Below are 15,945 nucleotides of genomic sequence, written 5' to 3' on the forward strand. Positions count from 1 at the left end.
TGCCTGTGCCATGAGGAGCCCTTCCTTTCCCTTCCCATCCCTGGGAATTCCTGCTGTGCAGAGGGCTCCAGGCTCCTTTCCAAGGGCTGTGTGTGCAGAGATTATCTCCTGGAGTTCTCACCCAGGTCGGGGCAGAGCAGAGTTCCTCCGTGGGCAGGTTACCCCTGAGCTGATTTCCTCAGTGCAGAGGGTGGGACCGAGGGTTTGGAGAACACTCCCATCCTGTTTTGCACTCTGTAGGTGTCCAGGTCCTTCTCCACATCAGCTCCAGGACCTAGCGGGGAGCTTTCAGCCTGTGGAGATCTGCTTTGTGTGGACCCCAGCCCTAATCCTGCTCAGCTTTGGGGGCTGACATGTGGGGAAGTGTGAAGGTGGAAATGGCATCGGGTGTCTCTGACACCATCAGCCTGGAGAAGAGAAGGTTTGGGGTTACCTAAAGGACTTGAAGGGGGGACAAGAAAGATGGACAGACCATTTATGAGGGTCTGGAGTGACAGGAGTGGCTTCAAAGGGACAGAGGGCAGGCTCAGATGGGATATTAGGGACAGGTTCTTTGCTGTGGGGGTGGTGAGGCCACATCTGGCTCACAGCTGGCTGTGCAGGGCTGGGCTGCAAGGAAGCCCCATTAACCCTTGAGGAGGGTCAGGGAAGGAGGTTTGGCATTGTCACAGGCTGGGTGTGAGCAGCCACCCCCCTGCCCAGCCCCTTTCTGCCAGGGGCACTGATTTGGGTGGGTTTGGCCTTTGCTTTGCTCTTTGAACCCCCTCCAGCAGCAGGCAGGTTCTTTACTTGAGAATCTGCATGGGGTTCAGAGCAAGCTGAAGCATTTTGCAGCTCTTCCACTCTGGCAAGCTTGTCAAAATTCCTCAAGGAGCGTGCCAGTAAACAGACAAAAATATTGAAAGCTTTAAAATGCATTTATCATGCTAAAACAATTGACAGTACTTATGCTTGTTTCCAGTGTGCCTGTGAGCACTCTCAAGAAAAATGCTTTGGAGCACGAGGATTTGCAGACAATTGCAGAAAAGCAGCTACGTGGTACATTTCAGCCTTTTATTGGGCTTTTCCTCCTCCTACCTGTCCTAACTCTGAGAAACAAGGACAGGGCACTGTGGCCCTGCACTGCTGCCCATTCCCCCTCCTGTCACATCAAGTGGCTTTTTATCCCAAACTCCAGATGGGAAGGAGGCAAACTGGGTGCTGTCCAGGCTGGAAATGTCAATATCAAGCTGAGATTTCTCTGCAGCTGCTTCCACGTGGGAGGGGAAGAACCTCTTTGGGGCTGTTTTCGAGTGTGTTTGCATGCATGGGAAGCAATCAAGTTCCTGAAGGGTGATACATTTTGCTGTCGTGGATGTGCTGCTGCTCACTTGGAGCCTCCAGTTTGGCAGCCTCAGCCTGGGGGGAGCTGCTCTGAATCAAATATTCCCTCTAGTCCAAGTAGAAATAAAAATGAATTCTGCTCCTACAGAGTGTCCTGCTTCTCCTGACAGCCAGGAGAGAGCATCCCTTCCCACGTTCCTGCCCAGGTAGGAAAACTTGGATCCCCAGCCCCATTAATCTCTCCAGAGATCCAACTTTGCCACTTCCCAGGTGTTTTCCAGCATCCCCCCTCTCCTGGACTTTGATCTGGAGATCTGGTCTCACCTTCCTGCTGGTGCTTGGTGTTCTCCAGCTCCTGTTTCTCTCATCAAGCCTCTCCCACGTTTCTGGACAGAGTTTATTTGCACAGAACTCCTGTGATTGCTGTCATTTACAATCACTGCAGCTCGAGAGCCCTTTCCTTAAACCCACAAGCTGTGCTCCTTTCATCAGCATTAATTATTCATCAGTGATGCTTGTGATAAGAAGTGCCAGGCTGAACAGCCCAGCCCGTGCCCTCCAGTGGGGTAAACATGGTTTAGGCTTTCAGATGTGGGATGATTCCCCTGGAAATGGTGCCGTGGGAGTGGGCACAGTGCCCCACAGAGGGTAGGGGGATGATCTCTGCTGGGACAAACCCCACATCACGAGGTTCCAGGGGCTCCAGATGCTCCTAAAGGCTGCACAGCTGGGGGGGTTCAGGGTTGTCTGCGGGATTTCCCAAGGAAAAGCTGCAGAATGCCAGGCACTGATCAAAGGGCTGGTTTAGGAACGTTTAAGGAAAATGGCACAGCTGAGCTTGTGGCTGAGGGTGAGACTGGAGCTCTGCAGGTACAAATTCTGCTCCCAGTGCTGGTGCAGTTACTTTAACCCTTCCCAGCCACCTCAGCACTGCTGCCTTGGGTGCTGTAAGGATTAAATTCACTGATGTCTGCAAACCTTGGCTCCCTGGGAGCAGGGCTGCTGGAGAGGGCAGCAGCTCTGTGTGTCACAGCCCCTGAAATGCACCTGTCACCGGGAGCTCCAGAGCACTGGATTATTATTCTGCCCGCTCCCCAGCTCTGTCAGAGCCACTTATTTTTCTGACAAAATGTTTTTAAAATCCTGATAGCTTTACAGAGCTTCTGTAGCTACGGGAGAGTGAGCTGGCATCTCGTTCTGCTCGTGCATCAGCTGAATTGTCAGTTACATTTTGATTGCAGTCTTTTAACAATGATAAGGTGAGAAGCCTGATTTTCAGATATCTCTTGAAGTGTGCAGTGCTGGCAGCAGAAGAATCTTTCTTTGACTTATACCCTGAGCCAATTTGCTCTGAAATCAGTGACAGCAAGTAAATACGGAACCCTGCTGTGCTGTTAGGCGTTTCTCTCCACCTTAAATGCACGTTGGTTTATTAATTTTAGTTTAAAAATAGCAAGCCTTAACCAGGTTTCTCCCCTTTTTTCCCTCTTTCCCCACTCGATATCACGCCTGAAATCATGAATTGCCTCGTTGCAGCCATTGCTCCTCTCAGCATATGCTGAATTTCTGCAGCGTGGTGAGGCTGTGTAGCTTCAGCTGGTGGCACTCCAAGTGACAACTGTCACAGCCAGGACACTGCCAGGTCAGCAGGAGTGGCTGGCACAGCTCTGCCAGCAGGCTGAAAGGACAGCAGGTGTTTGCACCTCATCCTGCAGCAGGGCTCTCATGTTGCTGCACGTTTGATTGCCTGGTGACAGGGCCCAGGGTGGAGAAATTCCTGGAAAATCCGTGGCTGTGTTTGTGTGCTGGGCTCAGACGTTGGCCTGAGCTGTTTGCTTTGAGGACAGGAGGTCACTGGCCTCAGCTGCCTGGAAATGGGGCTGGTTTGGCTCTAAGGATAAAAAAAGGTGATGAAATGGCTGGGGGAGAAAAGCAGTGACCACAGGAATATATCCAGTGAGGCCTCTGGAAAGGACCCAGCTGGTTGTCCTGAGGTCCAGAACCTTCGGGTTGTTCTGCCTGGAAAATCCCACAGGACTTTGTCGCTGCCCTGTGGCACTGTGACCTGCCAGGCTCAGATCTGGATGGAGATTCCAGGAATCCCCAGTGGATTTAACAGCCCCCAAGCTCCTGTGACAGCAGCTTTTAGCAGCAGCTGCTCTGGGGCTGCCAGCTCAGGTGCTGGACCCCAAAATCTCCACATCCCAGGGTTAGTGCACCCATCTGAGCCAAGCATTTCCCAAAGAGCTGCTTCCTCCATCCAGGATTTAGCAGGCAGCAAACACACCCAGCTCAGTTAGAAGCAACAGGAGCTGGTCTGTGAATATATAACAGAGGAGAGATAATTGAATGAAAATATTAATTCAGCAATATCCCAGCTACCAGAAGAGAAATGGGAACCTCCAATTGTGCAATCACTTACTGCACCTTTTCTCTTCTGTCTCTGGGTCTCTTTCCCTGTGATCACAGAATTGCAAAACCCTGGAGAGTCCTTTTACGTGATTAAAATAATAATAATAATAATAATAACGGCTCTCTTAATTTCTATGCTGAATTATGCCTGCTGCCTATTGCACATGACATTGGATGCTTGGCTCCATGGGCTCTTTAAAGAGAAAAATACCTTGTAATGAAGATGTTGCTGGAACTCTGTTGCTCCCTGGCATCATCATCTTTTTTTGTCTTTTTCGTGTATAATGTTCCCCAGATGAATAATTTTCAGGAGGGCATTTTGAGTTGACTTTGGCTTTTGATGTCAGTGAAATCTGCAGCAACAAACTTTATTTCCTGGCAGCAGGAAGCAGGGAATCAGGATGTCCTCCAACTCCCAAACGCACTGGAGTCTGGCTGCGTGTTGGAGCTGACATTAATCCTTGTTGTGGGTTTTATTTTTTTGCCCTGTTTGGATATCACTCCCAAGCTAATTAATCCTTCAGGAGATCTGTCCCCACTCCAGTCTCACCTTGGGTCCTGCTGGCAGTGATGGCTCAAACATCAGGGCTTTGCTGGATCCTAAACCCCCCCTAAACAGGAGTTTAAGCTGATTACAGTGGCTCAGCTGACTTCTCAGCTTGAAATATTCATTTAAAAAGTTTAAACAGAAAAAAACCCCAGTGTCTCACAGAGTGGCCTCCAGCCCTCCTCAAACCCTGGCTCTGGGGCTGGGCAGGGCAGTGACTGTTGAAAAAATGTCATTTGAACAGAGTGGGTTCATCTTGGATTTGCATCTTAGCAGAGCAATGAAGTCAGAAAGGAGAAGGGGGTGGAGAAGCTGGGATGTGAGAGCCCAGGCTGGGGGATTGGGCACTCTGGACACCACAGCCCGTCCTGGACGGGCTCCACGATATCTCCATGCAACCCCATTCATCATCCCAGCTTCCTCAGCAGCTTCCTGAACCTTCCACTGACCCCAAACTGAGTCTGGAGCTTAATGAGGCCTGGAAGTAGCAGAGGGTGCCTTGGGGTTTGTCAGAAGCGCTTCGCGCAGCAAAACGGGGGAGAAGGAAACAAAACAAGAAACAGAAAACAGCCATTAGAGTAGCAAATGGGAGCAGGAAGAGGCAGAAAATTGTGTTGAGCTGGGAGTGGAGAGGGTTCTGTGGGGCCTCTGTGGGCTGCTGAGAGAGGAACAGGCAGAGATGAGGAGGAAGCCGCACGTGAGCAGCCCCGTGGCACAGCACACAGGGAACAATCAGGATGGAGCTATTTTTTAATCATTTTTTCAGGCTCTGGGTGTATTTTAAAACACAGTGAGCTCGTCTTTAAGATTTTTCCTTCTTTCCTTTTAATATTTTCTTTAAGCACCCCATTATGGATGTTGCCTGTGCCTCATTCTGGACACTAATTATGCGGAAATAATTGTCTAATCTTCAGAGATATTGAGCGTGTGATTAAAAGGCAGCCAGCTGAGAGTGGGTGGAGTTGGACTGCTCACAGATCCAGCTCTGGATTAGGAGGCTTTGGTGGCAGCTCCACAGCAAAAGCTGAGTTGGAGGCTTGGCACTTCCAGCTGGTTTGAACAAACATCCGGCACCCGCTCCAGGGAGCTGGGCACAGCTTGGGAATCACTGGGAACCTGGGGATGGGATGGGATCGGTGGGATGGGATCAGATGGGATCAATGGGATGGGATCAGTGGGATGGGATGGGATCGGTGGGATGGGATCAGATGGGATCGATGGGATGGGATGGGATCAATGGGATGGGATCAGTGGGATGGGATGGGATGGGATGGGATGGGCTTTGAGGACCCTTCCCACCCAAACCAGTCTGGCATTCCCTAGGGAGGCAAATGCCACACCTGGGGCTCCTGACTGCCCTGCTTGGGCTGAAGGTGGCTTTTGGCAGTGCTCAGGGCCAGGTGTCTCTGGCCACTGCTTGCAGATTCTTGATGAGATTCTTGCCAGAATCGCAGAATTAACCACAGAAAAGACCTTTAAATGCAAGCACTGTCCCAGCACCGCCCCTGTGTTCACCACATGCAGACATTCCCGAGCACTTCCAGGGCTGGTGACTCCAGCACTTCCCTGAGCAGCCAGTTCCAATGCTTGATAACACATTCAGGGAAGAAATTTTCCCACTATCCAACCTAAACCTCCCCTGGCACAGTTTGAGGCTGTTTCTTGCCCTGTCCCTGTTCCCTGGGAGCAGAGCCTGACCCCCCTCTGGCTCCAGCCTATTTCCAGGAGGAGTTTGCAGCCACAGCCCCCCCTGCACTACCAGGTACTACATAAAATCCAGAGCAGGTTAAGAATATTTTAAAAATACACTTTTAGCTATGCCTTTTAATGTTGGAGATATCTTGAGACTCGTGGGTTTCTTACCTTTATTCCTCTGTGGTTTAGCTTTCCCTTGTTTATTCAGAGGAGATGGAAACTGTACAGCAAAAAAAAAAAAATATCCACTTACTTAGGTTTTAATTCACTTGATTTCTATTCCTGAAACTTCTGAAGAGATTAAGCAGGTTCCAAACTGGCTTTGCTGTGTTGGATTTCACATTTAGAACTTAACTGCTTTATCACATCGTTTTGTGCTGCTGCTGAGGTTTCTTTCCACCCTCATTATGTATCTCATTGGATATTCATCTGGATTAGTGTTAGATTTTGACATTTTTCTATTCACCTCCAGGAGATCATATATCAAATGGGTCCTGCTACTGAATTTCTTCCTCTGTAATTTCTCCAGGTGCTTGTTTCTGATTTTTTTTTTTTTTCATCTCTGCTGCCTATTCGGGGGAGAGGAGTCCCTTATCTCACTTAATCAGTGGGTTTAACTTCCTCCCACAGGACTCAGCTTTCAGATTTGTCACTGCTCCGGGGCTGGCTCTGTGTGCTCTCAATGCTGGGGCAGGCATTTGTCACTGGAAGACCTTTGTGCTTTCACAAAGTGCTTCCTTTTAGCCTCCCAGGATTGTTCCTGTCTCTAGAGAGGATTTTTTGGAAGTTCAAGGAAATCCCTCAGCCTTTGCTTGAGGCATCAGTGTGAAACACGGGCGAGGATTTTTTTTTTGGACTGACTAAAATTGTTCATCCTTCTTGTGGTGTTTTATTCCCAACACCACTTCTGCACCCTAACACACTTTATATGCAGCTCCAAAACTCGGGGGGGGAAGGGAAGAAAAAGTTCAGTGCAGAAAAATGAAAGTGTTTCAAGAGAAAGTTCTAAAGGCAGAGGTTGTTTCCTACTAATTTCAAAATACACAGAATTTACCTCTCAGGTACAAACACAGGGTTAAGAACACGGTTCTAAGTTATTCCTGTTTCTCTCCACAGTGCTTTCCTCTGGACACAGGATTGCACTGGGGTGGTTTCCTCACAGAGCTGGGGGTGGGAAAACACAAACTGTGAGTTCTGAAGTGGGGGATGCCAGCGTTCAGGGATGGGTTTACAGCAGCCTCCATTGCTCTGGTTCATCTCCATTTCCAAGCTCTAGTCTGTGCTGTGTTCTGCCAGGAAGAGAGGGAATTCAGGAACAAAGAACCTGAGGATCAAGGCCTGCCTGTGCAGGAGTGCAGAGCTTTCATGGACTTCTCCTTCAGGCAGCTGGAAGTGGAAGTCACCTTCAGGCATTAAAATTGACACCTTTTGCCTAGGCTAGAACATTCCTTCTCTCTTGGCAGGCTCCATCCTGGTTGCTGTGGGAACCAGCATTTTTAATTTCCTGACTTTTGTGTGCACATCCCAAATTGTAGCTGTGATGTTCTCTGTCACTAAGGGAGCTCTGGGGAAGGTTTGCAGGGGATGGAGCCATCAGGAAGCATTTCATGGAGCTCTTCCTTCCCTCAGGACCACTCTGCTGCCTCTCCAGGGCATCTTCAGGAGGCTTTTTGGAGACCTGCAATTCCCACTCGTCCCAGGGAGCAGCAAAACACAAAAGCAGCAGCCAGGGGTCTTTTAGTGCTTCCCTTCCCCAGGCTGGAAGGTCCTGGCAGGCAGTTCTGCCTCAGTGCTTTAAAGCTGGTCCTGGTGCCTGACCCCTCTCTCCTGCAGAGCTCAGCTGCGACTCCTTGGCCTTTCCCTGGGGATGTGCTGAGTGCTTTTTACCCTCTCATCCTTTGCAGCATCTCAAAAACGTTGTCAAGTTTCCTCCAGCTTTCTCCCCTGGAGGCTGAGCAGCCTCAGACCTACCCAGTTTTAATTGCAGGTCACATTCCTCCTGCTGAGCCCTCGCTTCCCCTGGAACCTCCAAGTGCTCCTGAAAGGAGACTCTGTGCCCTTTCTGGTGTGAGACTTTATTGCTCATCCTGGGGTGGGCTTTGCTCCTTTTCCCAACATTCCAATGTCTTGGTTTGAGCTGGAAATCCTTGATTTGAGCTGGCAGTTGTTGATTTGGGCTGGAAATTGTTGGTCTGAGCCGGAAATTGTTGATTTGAGCTGGAAATCGTTGGTTTGAGCTGGAAATCGTTGATTTGAGCTGGAAATCGTTGGTTTGAGCTGGAAATCGTTGGTTTGAGCCGGAAATCGTTGGTTTGAGCTGGAAATCGTTGGTTTGAGCTGGAAATCGTTGGTTTGAGCTGGAAATCGTTGGTTTGAGCTGGAAATCGTTGGTTTGAGCTGGAAATCATTGGTTTGATCTGGAAATCATTGGTCTGAGCTGGAAATCGTTGGTCTGAGCTGGGAATCATTGGTTTGAGCTGGAAAAGTCATTGGTTTGAGCTGGAAATAGTTGGTTTGAGCTGGAAATCGTTGGTTTGAGCTGGAAATCGTTGGTCTGAGCTGCATTTCCTGGGCTGCAGCCTGGCCATGGTTGCCAGAGTGCTGCCTCACCATTTTTTTCCTTCTGCTTCATGGTTGGTTGTGCTTCCCCCAGGGCAGAACGCGCCGTGTGGCCTCATTGAATTGCATCCCGCTTGTTTCTGACTATTTTCCCAATTTGCTGAGATGATTTTGATATCTAATCCTGTCAAGCAGCATACTGGAGAGCATTTGGAGGCTTTCAGCTGGGGTCTTGTTGGTGTGACTTTAACAATATGGGAGAGAAAGGGAAGAACACGGACAGATGGTCCCAAGTGATGGAGTTACCTGGCTTAGTGTGTTTGTGCTCATGGTAATGGACCATTTGCATTCTCCTGACCCACTGCATTCACAGAGAAAATGTGTTTAGATTCCTCCATCGATGATTACGAGGGTTCCAAGCTGAGCTCCTGAGTTCCCAGCAGGTGGCCAGGCCCCATACTGAACAGCACATTTAATCTGTTAATTCATTTTGAGGCAGAGGGTGGTTTGGTTTCTTTATCTCTGAATTCTCTCCCACCTGGGCTGGTGTTAAGGGCCAGGTAATTTCTGGGAGGTGATGTTTGCTGGACTGGGCTGTGGATAAAACCACGACAGGGATGAGTGGTTTTACAGCCCCAACTCTGCCTGTTCTGCAGAGCCCATCCAGAGCAGATCAGATCTGAGGGAAAATCACTGTCAGGAGTTCCAGGCTGTGCTGTCATAACACACCTGCCACTTTTTGGGAAGTGTGTTTGAGAGGCAGAAGGGCACCTTCTTCTGATTGTTGTAATGAAGCATCTCCCCTTTGAATTCCGAGGTGAATTAGCAGCCTGTGCTCATTAACTGCTACCTGTGGCTCTGGCAGAGCAGGGTAATAGTTGCAGGTAGGAGTGTGTGTTTGTTCTAATGGGCCTGTTGGGACCCCTCACATTAAATGCTGCAGGTCCTCGAGGAGGTCTGTGGAGGAGCAATAAATTGAATATAATCAGATTACCTTTAACCACTCCAAAATTAATTTCAAACATCCAGAGCAGGGAGGCACCAGCAGTGGTTTTGCCCCAGCTGTTGTCTTGTGCTTAACCTCCTTGAACTGCTCCTCCCAGAAGTGCTCCTGGCTTGTCAAATGACCCATCTCTGTCAGAAGTGATTACCTCTGCCTCGCCAGCATCTGAGCCCCAAAAGCACGAGGAAAGCTCTTTCCCAGAGGAGCATTTGAACGATTATCACTTCCAATTTCCTGCTGAGCTCTCCACGGCCCACAGAGCTGCCAGTGTGTCACGGGAGACAGATGGGAGGCACGTGGAGAGTGGATTTGCAGTGTCTCTGCTGTTTCAGGGATTGTGCTGCCAGCCTCAGGCAAGCCTCCCCTCCTCCCCGACACTTTGGAACAGGAACGGTTTGATTTGAGCTCCAGGAGGTGTTGGAGTCGTGCAGGGATGAACCAGAGCTGGTTGTTGGAGGATCACTAAATGTTGAAAGAATGGTTGGAGGAACTGGGGAAAAGAAGATTAAACTGGGGAGTGCTGCCAAGTATTAAATATTTAAGAGTCAGTTGGCAATAGGTGCTTATCATATGTCTGCTCTCCCATTCCTCGGAAGGAAGTCACTTATCTGAGGGGCTGGTGCTGTGACAAGTGCTTTCATTTCTGTGCTGAGCACCTTTCTTCTCTTTTTTCCCCCAGTGCATAATAAGAATATTGCTAACCTGTTCCCCCCAGCCTGCTCTCCCCCAGACTCTGCCTCCTTTGCCACGTCCCCAGGTGTGCCCAAGCTCTCTTTTGTGTCTCCCACCCATCGCTGGTTCAGGGCAGAGCTGCCACTGCTGCTTCAGCTTGAACGATAGCCTTAGTTCTCCAGGGGAAATTGATATTTGAAAAACATGAGTGGTTTGTAATCCAAAAAAGCCATTTCTTCCCCAGCTGGAACACACTCTCTATTAAATTTGATCATAGCAGCCTAAAAGGCAGCACTTGAAGCTGCCTGTCTGCTGCCAGCTTTACCTGTGCAGCCCATATGCTGAGGCTGCTCCGTGGTGCAGGTGGAGCTGGGGTTCATTAGCACTTCCCAGGAACCTGGAGGATCTCTCCTGCTGACAGCAAAAAGCAGACTGAGCTGTCCCAGCTGTTCGGGTGATTTCCCTCGTGCTGTCAGGGTCAGCTTCTTGGGACCCCAAGAGTGTAAAAGTCCTCGTTCCCCAGCCCGAGCGGCCAGAGGAGGAGTCTGAAATGTGTAGGGTCGGCTTCTCAAGGTTGTTCAGTTTCCCTTGTCTGTATCATTCTTTCTCTGACCTGCCCAGCTCTGGCTAGCAAGGAGGCCATGGCATTCTGTCTGCCCTCAGGGCGGTGTTCACATTTTATATCAGAAGTTACCTATAGTCTGTTTGCAATAACGTGCCAATATCTGTCATCTGTGTGGGCAGTGTGTCTGTGCCTTAACAGAAAAGTGTCACCATCACAGCAAGACATGGAGGGCAAGGAGAAGGAGAAGAAGGTCAGGACACGCCCAAATCCCTCCATCTTGTCCCCTGAACCCCATTCTAAAATCCCCAAAATTCTGCTTTTCCACCCTGTGTTAACTCAACTACCACACTACTCAAACCCCTGTGGCTTGTAATTCCTCACACAAAGCTGGCAGTTTTTCCCATGGACTAAAATGGAAGGCACAGGTGTTTTTGACTTGGTGCCAGGGTCTCTGAGCCCCTGCCAGGGTCTGGAGGCAGCCAGGGCAGCAGAGGGATGTCCTGGACTCCGACATCGTGCCAGCCTTCAAAGCTCCTTTGCTGTAGGTGGGAGGCTCAGCTCTCAGAGGGAGCTTTAGGGGCTGTGCTGCCTGTGGTGTGCCCTGGGCTCTGCTCCTTCCCAGCCACGTGCAGCATTGGTTGCTCTGCTGTTCCTGAGCATCTTTTCAGGCAATGATCAGCCCTTTGACCTTTCCCTAGCTGGGGAGGTGTGACTTTGCCACCCTGCATGCACAGCAAGGGGCTGGAGTTGGTTTGGGTGTGAAGCTCAGAGGGTGACGTGACCTCGGCATGGTCTGAGTGATGTCCTGTGTCTCATAAATGCATGGAATTCCAGTGGATCCCTATTTCCTCTGGAACTGCGTGGAAATCCTCGTCTCCAGGGCCAGGGGATTACTAGCTGAAGAGGCTGGCAATGTGCAAAGCAGGGCCAGCACCCTGGGAATGCTGAACCTGCCAGGGGTGGTGAAGGGGAGGAGACCAGAACAGAGACTGAAATCAGGGGGAAATTGTGTTTTGGGCTGATGGGGGCTGGTTTGTTGGGGCTTGGGCTGGGGCCTGGCACAGGGTGGGACCCCCAGACCCCCATGGATGGCAGCTCCCAGCTGAGGGACAGGGATGGGGCAGGGACAGAGCTGCCCTGTGACCCCGCAGGGCTCTGCCAGGTGGCCTTTGCTGCCCATCAGGGGAGCACTTGTGGCATGGAGAGTGCCCAGGGGGTGACCCTTGGACCAGTACCAGGAGAGGAGAGTGAGGAAGATTAATGTGAGGAAGATGGGAAAATAACCTTGACCATGGAGTGGTTTTTGATGAGGTCTCTGAAGTGTAGGTGCAGTGGTTTATTTGGAAAGCAAAGAAAAATGAGGTTGCTCCAAAGCTAATGGAGTTTTGGTTTTTTTTTTCCCTAACTCTGCAAGAGAATGTGGTGATACAAAAAGAAATAGATCTTTTCTAATTCTTGGACTAGTTCTTTGTCCCCTCCATCTCTCGCTTCTGCTACCTTGTTGCTCAGATGTAATTTGTTTAGTTTGTCTTAAATGGAGGGAATGTAGTTACTCTGTGTTACAGCTATCAGCTTCCCAGACAAAAACTCAATAAATAAGGCACTGGCAGGTGTTTCTGCCCGGTCTGGTGTTTCTGCCTTCATCTGCAGTAGGTACCACTCACAGGCAGCTGAAGGACTGTAATGAGATGATTGTGGATTTAACTGAGAAAATGTCTTTCTTCCTGCAAAGAAAACCCATTTCCCAGTTCCGTTTGGATTCTCTGTTTAATTTCTCTCAGCTGGACCAGTGGTAGCAGCCCTGTCCTGGGGATCCCTGACATCTGAGCCTTGCAATGGGAGCAGAGGGGCTTTCCACTGGAGAGCACCTCCAGGAGCTGGAGTTTATCTTCCAGTGCCCATCCCTGGTGTGAGTGCTGGAGGAAATGTTAAGAAACAGGTGGGGAGTGTTCCTGCACATTCCAGAGGGGAGCTGGATGGCTGGCACAGAGTGCTTGGGAAGAGCAGAGACACCAGGTTGGATGTGGTGGATAAATTAATTCTTATTTCTCTAACCATCACGTTCTCTTGCTTTAAACCCTCTTTCTTTTCATGCTTTGAGGAAAATTCCTCCTGCTTTTTTGGCTGGCAGGAGAAACTAAAGCCCAGAGCAGGCAGGGAGCTCTGGCCTAAGCCCAGATCCCAGCTCAGGAGCTGCAGGCTCCCAGCCTCTCCTGGTGCCTGACCCGGAGCGCTCCGCACAGGGACTGGCAAATCTTGGCTGCAGGGCAGATTTTTCAAGGAGCTGCAGTGATTTTCACAATTTACTTGGTTGCCAAGATAATCCTGGGCTGTGTAAAACGTCTCTGTGTGGATTTCTCCCAGAATTGGACAGTTTGCCTCCAGTCAGGAGCTGTGTGGTGATGCGGTCCCAGACAGCTCCCAGGCTTCTCCAGCACATTTGGGATAAATGTCAGGAGTTCAGGCTGCTCTCCAAGCCCTGTCATGGAGAAAAAGGACCAAAAAGAACAGGAAAAGCAGCACTTGGAGATGGTGATTTTTCAGATTCCTGCTGTAACAGGGCACTGATTTTAACTGAAGCCTTCAGACCAGCAGAAGCAGGGGAAGGGATCTCGTGTTTTCCCCCCTGTACCCCAGGAGGTAAACAACCAGTGACAACCAGAGCCCATTGTGCCTTGGCAGTTAACAAGTTCAGCGTGTTTCATAGAAACTGCATCCTAATTTTTATTCCAAACAAGATTTCAGCACTAATTTCTGTTTTGACAAATACGATTTGACATAAGAACAGTGGGAGTCAAGACCTTTCATTTTTGATCTGGGTTTACATTGCGCTCATCTAAATTCCTCCCCCTTCTGCTCTTGCTTTTCAGTTGTAAACTCTGCTATTAAAGTTAGCAAAGAGCTGTTTGAAACCCCCTGTTCTGTGGCATTTAAACAGTCCTGCTGTATGCAAGATTAAGTCTGATATCTTCCTAATGGCTCGTGCTGTTCACTTGAGGCGGGTGGCACAAAGCGTTGCTGTACGGATTTTGAAACGGCTTTGTTGGGAATGAAGGATTTGGTTTCTGTTCACTGAGTCACTTCATCAAGGGTTCTTTGCCAGGTGGCAGGACCAGGCCCCCTGGGGCTGAGGGCATTAGAGATGAGATTCCCCAAGCTCTCTGCCTGCTGCAGGGCTCTGGCAGGGCTGCCTGAGGTCAGGGTGGGTTTCCATCCCTCCCTGGGGCAGACAGCTGATGGCAATCACAGGGGAACGCGGCTCTAAGCAGGGGGGACACAGCACAAGGAATTTTCTGGTGGGAGGTTGGAGCTGGATGGTCTTTAGGCCCCTTCCAACCCAAACCGGCCTGTGAAAGGATAATTTTATTTGAGCTGAACCCTGACATCAGGGGGTGCTGGAAAGCTGCTGGAGATCCTGCTGAGGATGCTCCCATCTCCTGCTGCTTGGGAATCCTGGCACCGTGTTCACCTTCCCAAAGGCACACCCTGAGCTCCTCCGTGGTCCTTGGACCCCAAAGCAAAGCTGTGGGACAGGAGAGTCCAGCCTGTGGTTTGGGGGCCTTTGCAGGCTCCTTGTTCTCCGTGCCAGGCACAGAGAGTGTGGTGGATTCAGGAGAGCCTTTGGAAGGATCTCTCCTTCCTGAGGAAACGGCTATTTCAGAGCTACTTGGCTGCTGAAGCATCACTTTGGAGGCTTTTTTTAAAGCTCTTAAGGGACAGACTTGCAGCTGGGAGCCCTTCAAGTCTCCTGTCTGGCCTGTGATACTCCCTGGTGGCTATTTTGGGAAGAGGGGAGCGCTCTCCATCCATCCCTCCCATCACAGCTGCTTTTCTTTGGAAAATCAGCCCTGGGGGCTGGATGAGTGCTGGGGTTAGGCCACTTGTTCAGGTGTTGGGAGAGGCAGGTGCAGGTGAGTCTGGGCTTGGACAGCCTGTAAACACCTCACCCCAAGGTTTTTCATTTGGGACAGAATTTCTTCCTGTAGCCCGAGTCATTTCCTACAAAAAAAAAAAAAAACAAAAAAAACAAAAAAAAAAAAAAAAAAAAAAAAAAAAAAAAAAAAAAAAACAAGGCAAAACCCCCTCACAGCCACCAGTGCCAGCTCCTCTCCACCCAGCACCTTTCCCCAGCATTATGTTAATTAAGTTAATGTTGGTTGGTGCTCTCTGTGGCAGGGCTCAGCTCCTGGGGTGGGTGGCAGCAGGAACAGAGCAGCCTTGTTGCCCACACTCCTCTCTCCATTCTTCTGCTGCACAAAAGAGCAAATCCAGGGTGGCACAGGCCCTCCTTCAGCTCAGGGAGAGATGAACCTTTGTCTGCCCCCATCAGCTGCTGCTTCTCCTCCCGATCATCACTCAGGGGACAGCTCTGGGCAGAGGCCCTGTCACCAGAGCTGCTGTGACACTCAGAAATGCCCCAGACCCCTTGGGTTCCTCCCAAGGTCCCCGCTCTTCTCACTGGTCCCTCTGGAGGGGGAGTGGAGGATCCTGGTGGCTCCCTTCCAGCTCAGCTGGGCTGGGGCTCTGTGCCTGTTCTCTCCAGGGCACTGAGGAGCTGCTGGAGGAGCTGCTGTGGATCCTGAAGTCCCTTTTGGGATCAGCAGAGTGCCTCTGCCTCTCCCTGGTGAAGGTCTCCCCACTCAGCCAGTCTGGGGCAGGATCAGGAGGGGCTGTTCATAGCACACCTGGGTCTGGGGAGACAGGCACAATCTCAGATGTGGGGTCCTGCTTAAAAGCCACAGCTCCCAGCCCTGGGAACTTCCAGGAGGGTTTCTTGTGAGGGTTTCTTGGTTCCTACTTTACAACTCCCTCAGAGCCAGTACAGTCAGGCTGAAACCTGCAATTTCGAGATGAAGGTGTCAGCAAGAGCCAGAAGTGACAGAGAGGGGTTTGATTTGGTTTTGAGCTGCCTCCCCTTTGACTGCACCCCTCCCACCCTAACGTGCAGGTGTGGGGAGGTGCTGATGGTGTAACAAACCTGGCAGGAGGTGGCACCACCCTGCCAGGTGGGTGTGTTTGTGCTGCAGGGAACTGCTGGGGTGTGCACACACCAAATCCTGACAGCTGCCCCTGCAGCTCCCTCCTGCTCTGAGGAAGCCAAGGCTGAGCAGGAAGGAGGGAAGATGCTCCCCTGGCACAGAAGTCCCAGGCTGGGGGTCAGGGACTCTC

General features: G+C 50.5%; 1 protein-coding gene and 1 long non-coding RNA gene across 4 annotated transcripts in view; one reads left to right on the forward strand and one right to left on the reverse strand.

Annotated features, from left to right (window-relative positions):
* Positions 1-15,945, reverse strand: part of LOC137462488 (uncharacterized) — a 338,602-nt gene that overhangs the window by 306,014 nt on the left and 16,643 nt on the right. The window lies entirely within an intron of this gene.
* MAN1C1 (mannosidase alpha class 1C member 1) overlaps positions 1-15,945 on the forward strand; it is a 56,225-nt gene that overhangs the window by 20,460 nt on the left and 19,820 nt on the right. The gene's annotated exons all lie outside the window — the stretch shown is intronic.

This window comes from Anomalospiza imberbis, chromosome 25 (assembly GCF_031753505.1).
Source record: "Anomalospiza imberbis isolate Cuckoo-Finch-1a 21T00152 chromosome 25, ASM3175350v1, whole genome shotgun sequence".
In the NCBI taxonomy this organism is placed as follows: Eukaryota; Metazoa; Chordata; class Aves; order Passeriformes; family Viduidae; genus Anomalospiza; species Anomalospiza imberbis.